At 34.5% G+C, this 12516-nt stretch overlaps 1 protein-coding gene across 6 annotated transcripts in view; it reads left to right on the top strand.

Moving 5' to 3' along the window:
- Positions 1–344: 344 nt before the first annotated feature.
- The window catches only part of Mef2c (myocyte enhancer factor 2C), a 173607-nt gene continuing 161435 nt past the window's right edge, over positions 345–12516 (top strand). For 4 of the 6 annotated variants that reach the window (XM_048331408.1, XM_048331420.1, XM_048331418.1 and 1 more), the window contains exon 1: positions 346–539. The gene's annotated coding sequence lies outside the window, so the exon portion shown is untranslated. Of the gene's footprint in view, positions 540–12516 lie in introns of all 6 variants that reach the window. The other 2 variants (XM_048331422.1, XM_048331419.1) reach the window with 2 other exon arrangements.

Below are 12516 nucleotides of genomic sequence, written 5' to 3'. Positions count from 1 at the left end.
TTGAACAAAAACTTGTCTTGTTCCAAGATTATTCTTGGAAATGTAATTTTAATGCCTGTGTGAAATGAGGAAAACTTACTTTTTTTTTCCTACCATATGAAAGCAATTTCATTTTTTTAGGAATGATTTTTGGATAGACTTCCGATTGGATATTTTCCATTGGAGCTAGCAGTGTACCGGTTGGGGGGGTTGGGGGATGATTCTGTGTTCTTTTGCCAGCACTGACAAAGGTCTGTTTGTCAATGATACCTTTACAGCTAAATTTACTCCAGAGTGGCATGAACAGGTGCACCTCGGCCTGCCAGACACTTGTGCATAGAGATCACGCATCTCACGGCTTGACGATCAAGGGAGCAAAGCCTCGGTCTTCATAGAAAAGGAGAGGAGGCAAACGCAGCCCAAACTGGGGGGTTTCTCTTCAAAGCCAGCTGGTCTGGCTTTATTCTACAGGAATTTTTTTACCTGTCAGAGTTTGGACAACAAAGCCCTCAGCAGGTGCTGAGAGGTGTAGAACTTCCTGGAGAAGCAGAAAGGCACTGGTGAGTTTCAATTGCCAAAATTTATTTTGTTTGTAATTTCTAAAAGTTGAATTTGTTATCTTGGACGAGGAACCAAGTTACTTACACTCAAAAAGCTGATGAGACCATTGGAATCAGAGCCAACTAACTCAATAGCAAATTTGCCTGGCATACAAAGTAGAGTTGCTACTAATGGTATTTTTTTAGATTTTCAAAAAACATAATTTTATGAAGTAGTAGTTTCTATTTTTAATATTGATCTCTTTCATTACTGTCTATGCTATCTGAGTGATTAGTGTCAATTACTCATATTTTATCCTACAATATTAAATAGTTTTGTCTCATTTAAACCTAATTCTGTAATAAGTTTTTCTGAAAAAATATTGGTTCAAATCTCCAGAACATAAATGTAAAATGGTGCATGAGGTTTTTTTTAATTCTATACACTGTTTTCAAAGTACATTATTTATAGGAATATGATTAGAGAGAATGTGGAATTACATTTATTTTAATGTATTTTAAAGCATGCAATTGCACAGAATGCTTAATAATTAAAAGTGGCAACATTTTCTCTTTACAAAGAGTTTCAAAAAGAGTAGAGTATTCAGAATAAACAATCAAGAGAGTACTAAAACATGTTTTTACATCATTGATTTCCAAAATTAGGACATTTATTTATTTGGTATTTTTTTATTTTGTGAATTCAAAAGTTTAAGCAGAAATATTTTTTTCAGAATAGTATTTTAATTAATGCAAAGGATGGAAAAATGAGACCACATGTCAGAACATATTTTTAAAAAGTGATTCTATTTCAGGACTCATTCTTTTAACTATGCTTCACAGCATTTCTCTACAAATTGTTGTATTATAGCAAATTGAAAACATTTATTTAAGCAAATAAGCAGCTCAAAGCTAGAGACTATACATAGTAAACATATGAAACCATTTTCATCAGCAAATTCCATATCCACAAGCAACATGGACTAATGAATGTAAAAGACAAAACAGCATACATTGATCAAGAATGCTATAAATTATTATGCATTAAAATCAATTTTCTGGGCTGTGGGGGGTGGCATTGGTGCTTAAGAAGAGAAATGCTCATACGAATATAAATGACTGAGACTATGAAGCAATTGTTTTATTTTGATGATGCCATAATGTCTAATATTCATGCTTAATACATTTGTGTAATAGAATATATAAGATCTAACTTTTGTTAATGACCTTTGTAAAATTATTTGTAAATCAATGAGGATTTAGGAATGGCACAAATTTATAATTTAAGGTGGATTAATTACTGTTTAAAACCATAAAATATTTGTGGTTTTAATAATTACCAGAAATGGCACACTCAATCAAAAACCCTAATATTTTAAAAATATAATCTTATCTACAAACATTTTCATGAACATGTATTTTAAAATTAAAACTTAAATATACTTTTTGTAATAAATGGTGACATGTAGAATGTACTCCAGATAATTAAAGGATATATTATTTAAAATATGTATTGCTTCAAGTTGCTATTCTTGTATGATTTTTTCATGCTTGATTATTAACACAATATTATCTGTAGCCACTATATTTTATCTAAATTCACTAATTCCTTAAATAATGACCACATACACTAAACACTTGATAATATTTTATAGTCTTTTAAATGGCTTATGGTTAAATAATAGAAGCACTTGCTTTTAAGATAACTTACTATTTAAAAAACTAAACAACGTATATTCATAGGTCAACTTCAGAATTACATTTGTTAAGATTTCATCCTTATGAATATCTGCTGTAATTAGTACATTTTGGTCATTAAATATACGTACGACAAAAGCTTCTAACAAACTATAGTTTATGACTCTTTCACTTAAGTAGAAAAGAGCTATCAGAGACAATATCAAATATAGTCCAAATATCCAAAAGGACTAAAATTTGTCATTTAATTGTGTCATGAATTGTGGTCTTAATTTAAAATTCTATGAATTCTTTTCTCTTATAAAGAGCCATAAATCTTTGTTCAACACACAACTATATGTTTGTCCTTTCTAATAAAACTTCAACGTTGAAATATCTGTGTCACAAAATATCTATGCCAATTCCTTTAGTCTATCAGAATGACTCCCTTCAAAAATTTTTGTCATTAATTTGATTTAAAATGCCAGTAACTCATACCTGCCCTAGAAACTTAACTTCAAAACCTATATATTTTCAGTTTTATTCACAATATAACTTCTTATCTTAAAGTAATTTTTTTGTGGAAGGAAATTAGTCCTGCTTCAGAAAGGCAGTAAAAAACAAACTATTTTAGATACTTTGTACATTCATAAAGAAAGTTCTGGATATTTCTAGCAATTAACCTCAGTAAATTATACTATCATTGTCAGTCCATTTCATTTCAGTGCAAAAAGGGTTCCCTGTAAAATGGTTTATTTGTAAGTACTTAGTGAAACAAAATATGTTGGCAGCTTTATCTGAATCTCCTTAGTGACCAGACATCTGAGTGACAGCTGTCAACTGTTCATGGGCCAAATGTAACCCAGTAAAGATAAAAATTACATATTACTCATCCTTGTTGATAATACCTGGTGCCAGGACGTTTTTCAAATTGGAATAACTAGACTGTAGACAGAGGAAGCAAAAAAGGAATCACTTCTACTGCCTGCTAGCCCTCCTTTGTCATCAGCTCTTCTCTCTTTCCTTTCCTATTTATCCTTTCCTCTCCATGTCCATACCTACCTTACATCTACACTTAGTTTCTTCAAAGAAACTTCTACAAGTGTGTGCTATGTCTGTGTCCATAAAAGTACTGAGCACTCAGGTAATCATGCCCACGCATGCCCTTTAGTTGCCTGTTCTTCTGAGCTTATGAAATATGAAAGAGTCATGGGAAGGAGGCTTTGAAGCTTTTAACTTCTTCTTTTAAAGAAACTGCAACTGAAGAACAAAAATGAAAATCTGCTCAGGTCACTGATGGTGGTTATGTCAATGCAGTCTGGGGTCTGTCTCCCAATGTCCTATTCAGTACTTTTTTAGACTTTAAACGTGTGGCCATTCAAACAATGATTTTTTTTTAAAAAAATAACATTAAATTTCTTTCAAAATTCCTTTCCAGTCACTAGTCAATACCTTCTTACAGAATTATACTTTTTATCTGATCATCTTAAAAATATGCATTTTATCAGAGCATATTAAAATATACTTAAAACATACAATAGCCTTTTTGTTTTTACATAATTAAAAAAACTGTGAATACATTAAAACACCTACACCACAAAACAAATTTTAGATTCTCCTTATTTCAGTGGATTTATTAGCAAAAAAAATTACAAAAGTGTGTAAAATAACAGAAATAAAAAATAATCATAATGGTAGCAATACAAATATTTAGAAGATGAAGTTAGAAATCAAAATTTAGATTTGATTTCTTGGAAACATCAGACAACATTTAAAAATAAAAAGCATACCAAAAAATAAGCATATGTATAGGACACAAGTTTAAAAATAGTTCACATAAATGTCTCAACTAAGAATCTTGGGTGTGTGCGTGTGTGTGTGTGTGTGTGTGTGTGTGTGTGTGCATGTGTGTGTGTATGCCTGTGATTTAATCAAGAAATTTCACTGGATCCCAAGGCCAATCAGTACATGTGTCCTAATCAGCTCAGAAATTCTACCATTCAATAATCCTACATTAATATAAGCATCCAATATTAATAAAATGATAATTAATTATACTAATACTTTATATTTATACTACATGTTGACATTATTGCACAACATACTGGCTCAGTCTGCACTAAGAAGATAACCATTTTAGGTAAATGTTTGTCTTCTGGCCCTCCAGAAAAGAAATAATGTATCAGGTAAAATGACCACATTCTGAATTTAAGAGAATTTGTTTCATCCCTAGGCTTTCAAGCAATTACATGCCATGAGGAGTGAACTTTTCATAACTAGATTTGGAAGTTAAATTTTTAAAAGGGGAGGATAAGAGCTTAAAATATTGATACAGAATATGGAAAGAAATCGTGACCCGATTGACAAGATTGAGCTAAAATAATCAACAGTTCTATGACTAACAACATCATTTAACAAATAAATTATACACCTAAATTACAAATGTATTTGCTTATTCCATTATATTTAGTCCAAATCAACTTTACACCATAATCAGAAAACCATTTAAAAATATGCAATAGCTTCATGCAAATCAATTGCAAGCAAAATAATCAGTAAATAATATCAGTTTCTAATTATTGCGAAAAATAGGAGTATCAAAGGAAAGATGAAAATGCACAAGGTTTCACATAAATTCACGCAGTGCCCAGCATCTCAGAGGGATCTTAGGAAAAGCAAGATTGTATCCCTTGTCTGTTTGTACGGGATCATAAACATTTCCTCTCTGGACCTGATTAATCCTAATTCAGAAGGTAATGGAGTAGAAATAAGAAGATCTAAGCCTCAGTCTCTGATTCACTGCTAAGTAATAATGTGATCAAGTCCAACCGCCTTTGGTTTATTCCCTGTTGTCACTGGTTTTTATTTCTGTACACTTTGTCTTGTATATGTTTATCTGATTTGGGGAAGGGAAGAGGAATCACAAAAACAATAGGACCAAGGGTGAACCAATGCAACAGCAACATTCACTAGAGATTATGTTGGAAATGAACTTTACAACTTGGTGGGAGAGGAGGGAATGAGAGAAAATGAAGGATGGGATAGCACTATTCAAAAATGTACTCATTACCTTACTTATGTGACTATAACCCTTCTGTACATCACCTTTACAATAAATTTTTAAACTATAAAAAGAAAAATTTTAGTTATCTAAAAATAAAATACTTTCCTCTGTTCATGTTAAGAAATCCCCAAAAGGCATCTGATGGTCATTGGTGTGTTTCTGTCAGCAGCAGCTTGCTCCCTTCTCTATCTTCCTATTAGGAGCTCAAAGTATAGGCATTTTGAATGATTAATAACGACACCAATGTCCAGTTCAGGGAGTTAGTGGGCAAAATTTAATCACTGCAGAATACTACTGAGTAGAAGGTGATAGACTTTTTTTCTCTAAAGCACCATACTAATATAACATTCCTACTCTTAAAATTATATTGCAACATGTAGCATTGAAATTTTCAATATCTACCATGACGCTATTGACCAGTTACTTAATGAACATGTAATATTTTAGCATTAGAAAACTAAAGAAAATGTTTCTTTTCTTTTCTTTTTTTGTCAGTCCTAGGCCTTGGACTCAGGGCCTGAGCACTGTCCCTGGCTTCTTTTTGCTCAAGGCTAGCACTCTGCCACTTGAGCCACAGCGCCACTTCTGGCCGTTTCCAGGGCTTCATGTATACGAGGCAAGTACTCTTGCTACTAGGCCATATCCCCAGCCCAAGAAAAAGGTTTTTAAGTTTAAAAAAATTTACTTCACAAATATCTGTAAGCTACCATGGCTTATATTTCAATAATAACTAGGAATTCAGCAAATCCTACTTCCAAGTGTGAAGAATGTCTGGACTCTGAGAGAGGTTAATGACAGCACTGGGAATGGAGAGAGGTTGAAAAGCTGGGACCAGTCTGTTGCCATACTATTGTGAAAGCCCATTATGATGGCTGAACAGATGTAATTACTATGGTTACAAAGAACAGTTGTAGTGATCGTATGTCTACTGAGAAGTACATTGTTCAGGTGATTATGACCACTGCTAGTCCAACTGAAAAGAGTTTATGCTTATAAACAGTTACCATCACCAAAGCATGACAATTCTACGTGCGTTGTCACATATATGATCCTGAATTCTAAACCCACTTCGCAAGTTTGGCTGAGATTCTAAGATCCATTCAGATAAACTGTACAAAAAGTTAATCAAATTAGGTCCTCATATTGCTTACTCCATTTTCTAGTTGAGTAGTTTTTAGTGAGTATATCTTTTCCCCCTAAATATAGCAGAATTAAAGTAGGCAATGAAAGATTCATATCTTTTTCAACTCCCATTATTTTTTATTAGGATCAGTTGAGAGAACGAATGAATTAACAGAGAGAAGGAAAAATTACAGGGTTCGACAGAATGCAGATTTTTAATACAGAATTTTTAATACAGAATGCAGTCCGTTTGATAGGGGTGCTCAGTAATTACAGGTTTAAAGTTAAACAAAGCTTGAAAGTGATTTATGTGCTTCATCGCTGAGTGGATGAAGATGTTCTATTTGTGATTTACAAAGAAGGTACAATGCTATAAGGACTTTGACCTTTAACCCTAATCCTCTCTCCAAAATTCTGCCCATCATCCCTGAAGTTGCACATAATCTCTTCACAGGTTTCTCATACTTGCTTCAAGACACGTTGGGAGAAATAATCACGAATGGCACCACTCATGGCTTTTATGGGAAGAAGGGAGGGCACACTGGAAGTCTGTGACAGGGTACATACTGAGGCACAAAATATGCAAGCAGATGTGTGAGTCAAATGGAAAGAGAGAGACCATGGCAACAGTTTTACAATATTTACTGAGGGGAAGGGGAAATGTATTCATTTTCAAGGAACATCACTGCACTTTACTGATAGAGAGGTCATCTTCTGATCCCAGTATTTTCAAAAGGAAGAAAATGTCTTCCTCAAGTTAGAACCAGGCTTTCCACGCACTCACACTGATTGTGTATCTCTGTGTGCACAATTAAGTGGCTAGCCCTGGGCAGGATCTGAGACATTCTGAAAAAGCACCTCTTGAAGCAGCAGGGAATTTGTGGACTGTGAATTCTCCTTTTGTTTATGAACACTTTTCCAGAAAAGCTGTAAGGAAACGTTCATTAAACGGCGTTAGACATTGCTAGTGTATTTTGGGTTAGGCAGCTAAGGTGATGAGCCCCTCAAATAGAACCTAATCCCAAAGGTTTTGTGGGGCCTGACGGAGTTGCTCAGGAAAGAAAGGACCTTGTAAGGTGCATCAGTGGATGGGAGGCCAAGAGGAAATAGAGGCACTCAAGAAGGAGCTATTATTGATTTTTAAAATTGCTGCTCTGCTCGGTTTGTAGAGCATGCCAAAATGAAAGAAGGGCAAGTTGAAGGTGAGTGGAGACAAGGACATGATGGAGACAAACCTCAGCCACTTGACAAATTGGTCACTTGTGATCATTGATTCCAAAGGAGTCAAATACCTCGATTTAAAAGGAAACCGCTAATTCTATGCATTTATTCACAAGTTCCTTAAATTTAAGTGTAAGATGATACACCCAATAAGCAATTTAGCAGATGTCAGAGACAAATGAACAAATATCATATTAGAGCCTTATTGTATAGGTAAATGGATATTTAATGCTTTCATAAGTCTAAGAAAACAGTATAAATAGGAAAAAAGTTTCTCTGAAAACAATATTACACTAACAAAGAAAATGTAAGTGATGAGTCCCAAAATGTAACACTTCTTGGTATAATATATTGATTTAATTAACATATTATCATAAATACATTCTATATTTACTTAAAATATATAATTTTCAACCATGAAATAAAAACTGCTCTGAAGTATGAAACCTTTAGAAAAAGAAAATAACTTCTAAAATATCATTATGTAACTATGACTATATGATGTTTTTCAGGAATATGAGATGGTACTTGAAAGCAAAACAAAGCTTAGTGATCATTTATAATTTTCTACCAAGCGAATTTTAAATGACCGTAGAAATACAATTTCAGCCAAATGATAATCATGTGTAGATTCTGCTACTTTCTCCATTTTACAAAAGGGGTAGTTAAAATATTAAAGATAGGTAGTTACTAAATCTGAGCCAAAAATCTAATTCAGTGTCTTCTCATTTACCATTCTTTACAAAGCAGGATGCAAAAAAACAAACAAACAAACAAACAAAAAAACATTTCCTTGGCTAGACACCAATAGCTCATCCCTGTAATCCTGCTACTCAGGAGTCTGAGATCTGAGGTGCATGGTTTGAAACCAACCCAAGCAGGAAAGTCAAAGATATTCCTATCACCAATTAACCAGCAAAATGACAAAATAAGCAAGTAGCTAAAATGGTAGAGTGGAAGCAAGGGTGAAAGGCTCGGTGTTTAACCACTGGTACTGGCATGAAAACACACACACACACACACACACATTTCCATGCAGTTCATAATATATAACTATTCATTAATGGCACTGACTTTCATAAAGTGACCAGAATTTCACAAGTGCTACTTGGCAAAACTATTTTTAATTTATATGTTTCTATAAGAAATATTCTTGAGATTCCTTTTTTTCACCTGTACTTAACGTCAATTTATGAATCAAATGTCAAATAATCTGAGGCTTTATAATCAAATTAGTTTTCATCCTGTTCACTATTTTGTTTGGATTTACTTTAGTCAACAAGTCTAACTTTAAAAATAATGTTTTGCTAATGAGGCTGTTCTTAAGACTGTGTAGCAAATGCCTAAGATTTGTAAACAGAGAAAAAAAAAAAGTCACTGAAATAAGCACATAGTCTTTAACTGTCTACTTGCAGTTAGGCTTGTATTTCTGAAATAGTTTCCTGTAGAGAAGAAAAGCATACCACTGATATCATCTGGTGCTAAGCAAAGGTTCTATCGCAATGAGCTACTTGGCAAGTAAAGTTGGTCCTCTCAGTTTCATTCTCAAAATCTGTAAAATTGTGAAAATAATAATACCCATCAAAGAAGTTGTTATTTGGATAAAGCAACTAATACAAAGTGGCCATTATATGAAGGATTTCTAAAGGTAAGTTATTTTAACCCACTCTCTTATTTAAGACTATCTTATGCCAGTAAGGTAGTATTATTTTAATATATTACATTTGTGAATGGTATTACTTTGAGAGATTTAAATATGGCAAAATAAGTAAATAATATTCCAGAACAAACCAGACCTTTTCAGTTTGGGTCTTTGACACAATAATTATGCTGTTGAAACTGAGGGACGTTTTTGGTAGTGATGGTGGTGGTGGTGAGGTTTGAACTTGAGGCCTGGTACTTGTAAAGAAAGTGCTCTACCACCTCTAGCCTTTATCTGTCTTTATTTTCAATGAGATTTTGATTTGTTTCCTACTAATCAAAGATGACAGGTGCATGCTATCACAACCAGATTTTATTGGTTGAGATTGGGGGAGTTTTGCAAATTGCTGTGGCTGGCCTCTAACCACAGTCTTCCTGATCTCAAACTCCACAATAGCTAGGATTACAGGCATGAGCTACCATACTGGCTACAGACCGATTTTAACATTGGCTTAAGTTTAGAGATTTGTTTTGCACATTACTCCTGATTCTCACCATATCTGAAAATGATTTAGAAATATTTTATGCCAGAGAAAATTAATTTTCTAAAAATTTTATAATTATATCTTTTTTTTTTTTTTTTGGCCAGTCCTGGGCCTTGGACTCAGGGCCTGAGCACTGTCCCTGGCTTCTTCCCGCTCAAGGCTAGCACTCTGCCACTTGAGCCACAGCGCCGCTTCTGGCCGTTTTCTGTATATGTGGTGCTGGGGAATCGAACCTAGGGCCTCGTGTATCCGAGGCAGGCACTCTTGCCTCTAGGCTATATCCCCAGCCCTATATCCTTATTTTTAAATCTATTAAATATATTAAGTATTAGAAGCATGTGCGTGATCTTTCCTCCTCAAAAAATAAAACTTTACATTATTTTGTTTCACTTTATTTTAGGTTAATATTTTTAAATGCTACAATATCTCATTTAAATAAATTATAGTCACTTTGAAAACAAAGTACATTTAACAGTGTACTGCCTATTTCTATAGTACTTTGTTTTAACTGTGTATTCTTTTTTACAATTTTTTTCTTTATTATTAAAGTGAAGTCCAGGGGGGTTACAGTTTCATATATAAGGTAGTGGGTACATTTCTTGTTCAACTTGTTACCTCCTCCCTCATTTTCCCCCACCTCCCCCTTCCATTTCCCCTCTCCCCTCATGAGTTGTACACTTTGTTTACACCAAATGGTTTTGTAAGTATTGCTGTTGCACTGGTTTGTCTTTTTATCCTTCGTCTCTTGATTTTGATGTTCCCTTTCCTTTCCCTAGTTCTAATACACACAACTATCACTATATTATCTGAGTACCCTGGATACTGTATATACGTGTATTAACTGTGTATTCATAATAAAGATTGTTGACCTGGATAGCACATAGAAAAAGTTTTATTAATAGAGTCTGCTTTTTTCTGTAAAATATACTTTTATCTATCATGAAATCAATAGGAATTATGAGCATCCCAAGTAGGACTTTTTGAAGGCCAAAATATGAAAAATAACTACAGCTACACTTTTTTAGGAAGTGATCCAACAAGCCCTAGGCAGAGTGGAAATGTTGCTTATACATCCAGCAGAGAAAGCTTATAGACCCGGGTGAACAGAATGCTCCAGTAAGCATTCCATGGGCTCCTCTTTCCCAGGAGGCCTGAGCCCAGCCCAGTCACCATAGACGGCCATTCAGACATTTGGAATGACATCAGGAGACAAACTGAGCAGACTCTGCCCTAAAGAATTCAAGCTAGCTGGGGATATCAATGTCTTCTTGGCTGTGGACAGCATTCCAAAGGTCAACTGGGGTGAAAAGAGGCTGAACCTGGTGTTCCTAGTGCCTTTTTAGCAACCAAGCAGTTAACAAGCATGTGGAAGCATCCCTAAAAAGAAAAAAGAAAAAAAGAAGCCTGAAAGTAACCTAGAGATTCTATGCCTGTGAAAGGGAATTTAAGCCATTTGACTGACCTATCATGTCACGAAATTTTAGGACTAAGGAAATTTCCACTTTTTCAAAGGGAAAATTTAAGAACAGTTCTTTTCACAAATCAACTTCCATCTCTATGATGACCTACTTCTTTCAGCTATGACAAACACAATATGGGTGAACAGGGAACTTAATGATGTAGACATAGAAATTCTGCACATAGGCTTTTCCTGCAGCTTTTCACTTCCTGGCCCTGAGCTTTATACTGAACAGTTCATTGAATCCTCATAATAAATTTTTGAGGATATCATATTATGTACTGCCTTACATAGCTTAGGAAACTGAGTCACAGAGAAATTTAAAACTTGTGCACGGTAAGTTATCTTGTGACAGTACCAACTGACTTTTGGTCACCAGAACTCTTCCTAGTACTATTAGATTTTTCATTTGTTCGCTATGTAGAGGATAAATTCTTCTACCTTATCTGCAGGTACTAAAGGGAAATGCAATATTTTCTCTTAGGCTATTGGGAAGAATCCTTTCTCCCATGGACCATGTATAAATGGTAAATGGAAGCGAAGTTAATCAACCAGACTGACCCAATAGGTCTTGAAATTTTAGGACTAAAGATGAGAAAGCAATAAATGAAGTAGAGGAGAACTCAAATATGTCTCACTCTACAAGCCAAAACTTTAAGATGATTGTTATCAGTATTTTAAAATTATTATCAATATTTTTAAATTATGGTTATCAGTATTTTTAAATTACTCATCATAAAATAATCAGAACATTGTCAGATCCTTCATTATGGGTAAGTTTTCAAGATAATTTACCATGAATGGGGAAAAATTAATATTAACATTTTACCTCCAATTAACGGTAAAAAAAATGCAAACATCAAACATGGAAAACTTTCTGGGAATATAACCTAGTGGTAGAGTGCTTGCTGTGCATACATGAGGTCCTGGGTTCGATTCCTCAGCACCACATACATAGAAAAAGCCAGAAGTAGTGCTGTAGCTCAAGTGGTTGAGTGCTAGCCTTGAGTAAAAAGAAGCCAGAGACAGTGCTCAGGCCCTGAGTTCAAGCCCCAGGACTGGCAAAACAACAACAAAAAAAAAAAACATGGAAAACACAGAACATAAACATAACAAACTACTGAAGTTAAAAAGTGTTTTATGGGCTGGGGATATAGCCTAGTGGCAAGAGTGCCTGCCTCGGATACACGAGGCCCTAGGTTCGATTCCCCAGCACCACATATACAGAAAATGGCCAGAAGCGGCGCTGTGGCTCAAGTGGCAGAGTGC

This window comes from Perognathus longimembris, chromosome 22, assembly GCF_023159225.1.
Source record: "Perognathus longimembris pacificus isolate PPM17 chromosome 22, ASM2315922v1, whole genome shotgun sequence".
NCBI lineage: Eukaryota > Metazoa > Chordata > Mammalia > Rodentia > Heteromyidae > Perognathus > Perognathus longimembris.
Note: the sequence above shows the minus strand (reverse complement) of the source record. Positions and strands in the feature narration are given on the sequence as shown.